Source organism: Miscanthus floridulus, chromosome 7 (genome assembly GCF_019320115.1).
Source record: "Miscanthus floridulus cultivar M001 chromosome 7, ASM1932011v1, whole genome shotgun sequence".
In the NCBI taxonomy this organism is placed as follows: domain Eukaryota; kingdom Viridiplantae; phylum Streptophyta; class Magnoliopsida; order Poales; family Poaceae; genus Miscanthus; species Miscanthus floridulus.
In genome coordinates this window covers 58,222,257-58,227,331 of record NC_089586.1, presented here as the reverse complement: position 1 = coordinate 58,227,331, position 5,075 = coordinate 58,222,257, and the positions used below count along the sequence as shown (strand labels likewise).

General features: G+C 40.5%; 1 non-coding gene across 1 annotated transcript; it reads left to right on the top strand.

The window, feature by feature from the left end:
• The first annotated feature begins 4,702 nt into the window (after positions 1–4,702).
• On the top strand, positions 4,703–4,776 carry TRNAW-CCA (transfer RNA tryptophan (anticodon CCA)). The gene has a single exon. It is a non-coding gene; the product is annotated as a tRNA-Trp (tRNA).
• Positions 4,777–5,075: the final 299 nt, after the last annotated feature.

Sequence of the window (5,075 nt, the reverse complement as noted above, 5' to 3'; positions counted from 1 at the left end):
TCTAGTGAGGTAGGTGTGGTGCACACTTGTTAAAACTAGCTCTAGGTAGCTCCTATGAATGCCTAAGATCCTTTGGAGCAAACTTCATTCACATATGATCGAGAGTTGGAAGTGAATGGAGGGTCAAAAGCTGACTGGACGCTGGCCTCGGTGTGACCGGACGCTGGCCGTAGGGTCCGGTCAGTTCATTTGATCAGCAGTCTGCATTCGGTGTGATTGGACACTGGAGAGGTCAAGTGACCGGACGCTAAAGGCAGCATCCGATCGACTCTAGTAAGGTTCCAAAGAAGGGAATCTGCGACCGGATGCGTCCGGTCAGTACTGATCGGATCCTGAGGGATCTATGTTCGGTCAAGTCTAGTAAGGTTCCAGTAAGGGTTTTATGTGACTAAACTCATCTGGTCAGTGCTGACCAGACCCTGCCAGTGTCTGGTCAACTCATTTTTATTGGTTCGCGGGTTGAACTGATCGGAGCGTCCGGTCAACACGACCGGAGCATCCGGTCACCCCGCAGAAGCTCATAACGGTTCATTTTTCAGGTTGCCTTATAAATAGAAGCTCCACTCGTGTGTGGAGTCACTTTTGCTCATTCCAACAGCTGAGAAACACGTTTGTGAGTGCCAAGAAGAGCAAGGTCCTAGTGAGGTGATTGAGATTTGAGAATCCAAGAGAGTAGCCTCATTAGTGAATCAAGAGTAGCCAAGTGTGCATCCATCTTCTCATTAGGCTTCGCGTGGTCAAGTGAGAGTTCGTGCTTGTTACTCTTGGTGATCGCCATCACCTAGATGGCTTGGTGGTGATTGGGAGCTTGGTGATCACCCGACAGAGCTTGTGGGTGACCCAACTCAAGTTGTGAGCGGCTTTGGGTGATTCCCCGCGATGGAGTGTCGAAGAATCAACCCATAGAGAGCACTTGATCCTTGCGTGGATCAAGGGGGAGCTACACCCTTATGTGGGTGCAACAACGAGGACTAGTGGGGAGTGGCGACTCTCTGATACCTCGGCAAAACATCACCACGTTCCTCTCTCTCTTTACTTTGAGCATTTACTTTGAGTATTTACTTTGTGCAATTCAATACTTGTCTTTACATTCATAGAATTGCCATGCTAGAGTAAGTTTGGAACATAGGTTGCAAGTCCTTTGTGCGTTAGTTTGATAGAAACACTTTTCTAGGCATAAGGGGTTAATTGGGCTATCCATAGGATTTGATTATTGCAAGAAAATTTAGAATTAGCCCAATTCACCCCCCCTCTTGGGCATCTTGATCCTTTCAATGTGCGGTAGCAATACCAAACCAAATATGATGAGTAGTGGGGTCCTAAGCTAAGCCTTGGCTAAACCTAGGAAATCTTAATTCCATAATGCCTTTCAAATCCTCCTAGCCAATATCCTACTGAAATAATTATTGCTAAGAAGAATGCCCGTGTTGTGGCAATTCCACCTAGAAGGTAATGGGTTACTCCTATAGCATGTCCTTGTATAATGCTTAAGGCTCTAGGCTAAGTAGTAGGAGCAACTTTGAATTTGTTATGAGCCCAAACGATAGATTCAATGAGTTCTTGCCAATAACCACGGCTGCTGAATAAAAACATTAAACTGAAAGCCCAGACAAAATGAGCGCCTAAGAAAAAAAGACCATATGCAGATAATGAAGAACCATAAGACTGAATTACTTGGGATGCATGTGCCCACAAGAAATCTCGAAGCCAACCATTAATCGTAAGGGAACTCTGTGCAAAGTTTCCCTTGTGATATGAGTTACTATCCCTTGATCACTTATAGTACCCCAAACATCCGACTGCATTTTTGAACTAAAATGGAAAATGACTATTGAAATAGAATAGTACATCCAGAATAGACCTAAGAAAACATGATCCCAGGCAGATACTTGACATGTTCCCCCTCGCCCAGGTTCGTCGCAAGGGAAGCGAAAGCCAAGATTAGCTTTATCAGGTATCAGACGGGAACTACGAGCAAATAAAACACCTTTTAAAAGTATTAATACAGTCAAATGGATGGTAAATGTATGAATGTGATGGACTAAAAAATCTACAGTTCCTAATGGAATAGGTAACAAAGCTACTTTCCCACCTATAGCTACTAACTCGCCACCTCACCGTGTTAATCTGGTATTTGTTGTTGCACCAGGAGCTGTTACGCCAGGCGCGCCAGCATGGATATTTTGTATCCATTCTGCAAATATGGGTTGTAATTATATGGTGATATCCGAAAACATATCTTGGGATGACCTAAAGCACTCATGGTATTATTATAAATGTACAAGCCAAAACTGTGAAAACCCAGAAATATACATACCCACTTAAGGTGGGATATGATTGCATCGCGGTGTCTAAGGATGCGATCTATTAGATTGTTGTATCGAGTAGTTGGATCATAGTCTCTTACCATAAAAATGGCTGCATGTGCAGCAGCACCAACTATTAGAAATCCGCCAATCCACATGTGGTGTGTGAACAAGGAAAGTTGTGTACCATAGTTAGTAGCTAGGTATGGATAAGGGGGCATAGAGTACATATGATGAGCTACAACAATAGTTGTAGAGCCTAGCATAGCTAGGTTAAGAGATAATTGAGCATGCCATGACGTTGTTAGGATTTCATAGAGACCTTTGTGGCCTTGTCCTATAAATAGTCCCTTATGAGCCTCCAAAATATCTTTAAGTCCATGACCAATACCCCAATTTGTCCTATACATATGACCAGCGATTAGGAAAAGAATAGCAATAGCTAAATGATGGTGTGCAATATCGCTCAACCATAGACCACCAGTTATGGGATCTAGTCCTCCATGAAAACTAAGAAATTCCGCATATTTGGACCAATTCAAGGTGAAAATGGGGTTGCTCCTTCGGCAAAACTAGGATAAAGTTGAGCCAAAAGGTCGCGAGTCAACATAAATTCATGAGGAAGTGGTATCTCTTTAGGATCAACCCCTACGTTGAGAAATTGGTTCATCGGTAAAGATACATGGATTTGGTGTCCCGCCCAAGAAAGAGACCCAAGTCCTAATAACCCCGCTAAGTGGTGATTCAACATGGATTCTACATCCTAGAACCAGGACAATTTGGGAGCAGCTTTGTGATAATGGAACCAACCGGCAAAAAGCATTAATGATGCAAAAATCAATGCACCAATTGCAGTACAATAGAGTTGTAATTCACTAGTTATTCTGGATGCTCGCCAAATCTAAAAAAACCAGAGGTTATTTGGATTCCTCGGAAACCCCCACCTACATCACCATTCGAAATTTCTTGTCCTACTATTGGCCAAACTACCTGAGCACTGGGTCCAATGTGAGTAGGATCGCTTAGCCATGCTTATTAATTGGAAAAACAGGAACTATGGAAGTACATGCCACTCAACCAAAGAAAGATAATGGAGAGTTGGCCGAAATGAGCACTAAAGACTTTTCAGGAGATATCCAAATCACCGGTATGACTATCAAAATCATGAGCATTAGCATGTAGGTTCCAGATCCAAGTGGTAGTATCGGGGTCCTTAGCTATTGTTCTTGATAAATGCCTGGGTCTGGCCCATTCCTCAAAAGGTGTTTTTACAGGATCCCTATCCACAACAATTTGAACTTCTAGTTCCGATGGATGAATAATCATTAACTCCTTCTCTTTTTGGACAAGACATACAAAGAGACCCGCCAACTATCTTTTTATTGAATCTTTTAAAGATAGATATTATGATTAGTCCTTTTCTTTACTATCTACCATCCTTCTATTTTTTTAGTTTGCTTTCAGCTGAACATGATGAACATGTTCTAACTAAAAATGAGGTGAGGCTTGATTAGGTGGCTTTGCAAGTACTAGGGAGGAACAAAAGTTATGTACTTTAGGCTAAACATATTAATTTAGAAGATCAACTTTTCCAATTAGACATAAACAAAAGCAACCAATAATATATATATATATATAAACTTCCATAATATTTTCTCTATGGTGAAGTAATTTCATCGATAACCACTAAATAATTAAGTAGCGATGTATGCAAAGCTAGACAATGAACATTTCATAATACACTCATTCTGCATATCTTTAGGATAAAAGAAAAAAAAGCGAATAAAAAAGTTTTCCTAAAAAATATATCAAGAAATCTATTTTGTATGGTTCTTATTTCGTTGAAAACGTTTCCATGAGACTTTCTTTCATTGAAGAAGTCCATGACTTGTTCTAGGTGATATGAGGTTGAACAGGCTTTAGAAAAATGCAAAGAAGGGTACATAAGGGTAGAATAAAAAACCAAAAAAATGACCCCTTCTTTCTTCCTAAGCATTACCGATAAATATTCTTTTGTTATACATTAGGTTGGGTTTCAGATGTATATCATTTATTATATGAAACAAAAAATAAGAAATGACAAGAAAGTTGTATATAGATGGAGGATAAAATTACGATGTGGAAAACAAGATAGGGTTTTTTTTGTACAATGACACTGTACAACAATTTGGAAAAGGGATGTAGCGCATCTTGGTAGCGCTGTTTGTTTTGGGTACAAAATGTCATGGGTTCAAATCCTGTCATCCCTACCTATTACTTCTCCTATGGGCTCCTATGGGCAGTAACGAGGGATCAATTGAGATCGATTCAAATTGGACAAAATTCAGAGTTTCATTTTTCTATATGCATGTGAAAATCATCCTTTTCTTTACTGCTTTATCTCCTGTCGTAAGAAAGCGCTCTTAGTTCAGTTCGGTAGAACGTGGGTCTCCAAAACCCAATGTCGTAGGTTCAAATCCTACAGAGCGTGATTCTGTTCTTGTTATGTAAAATAAAAAAAGAACTTAACAAAGTGGAATGTCCGACTACTGTTCTTAACCCCAAATAAAAGAAAAGAACATAAATACTCGACCAGGAGAGGAGACCACTAACTAATCTCTATCCATTTTCCCTTGCCTTTCCATTACGGGTATGCCTGTTTTAGGGGACCTTATAGTAATAATAGTCTAATAGACCAACTAGAGGAGAGGAATCCTTCATGAATCGCCTTGCCTTGCTTAAAGAGGTTTATGACGCCCGTGGAACTCTTGTTTTGAGGAAGCAATGAAC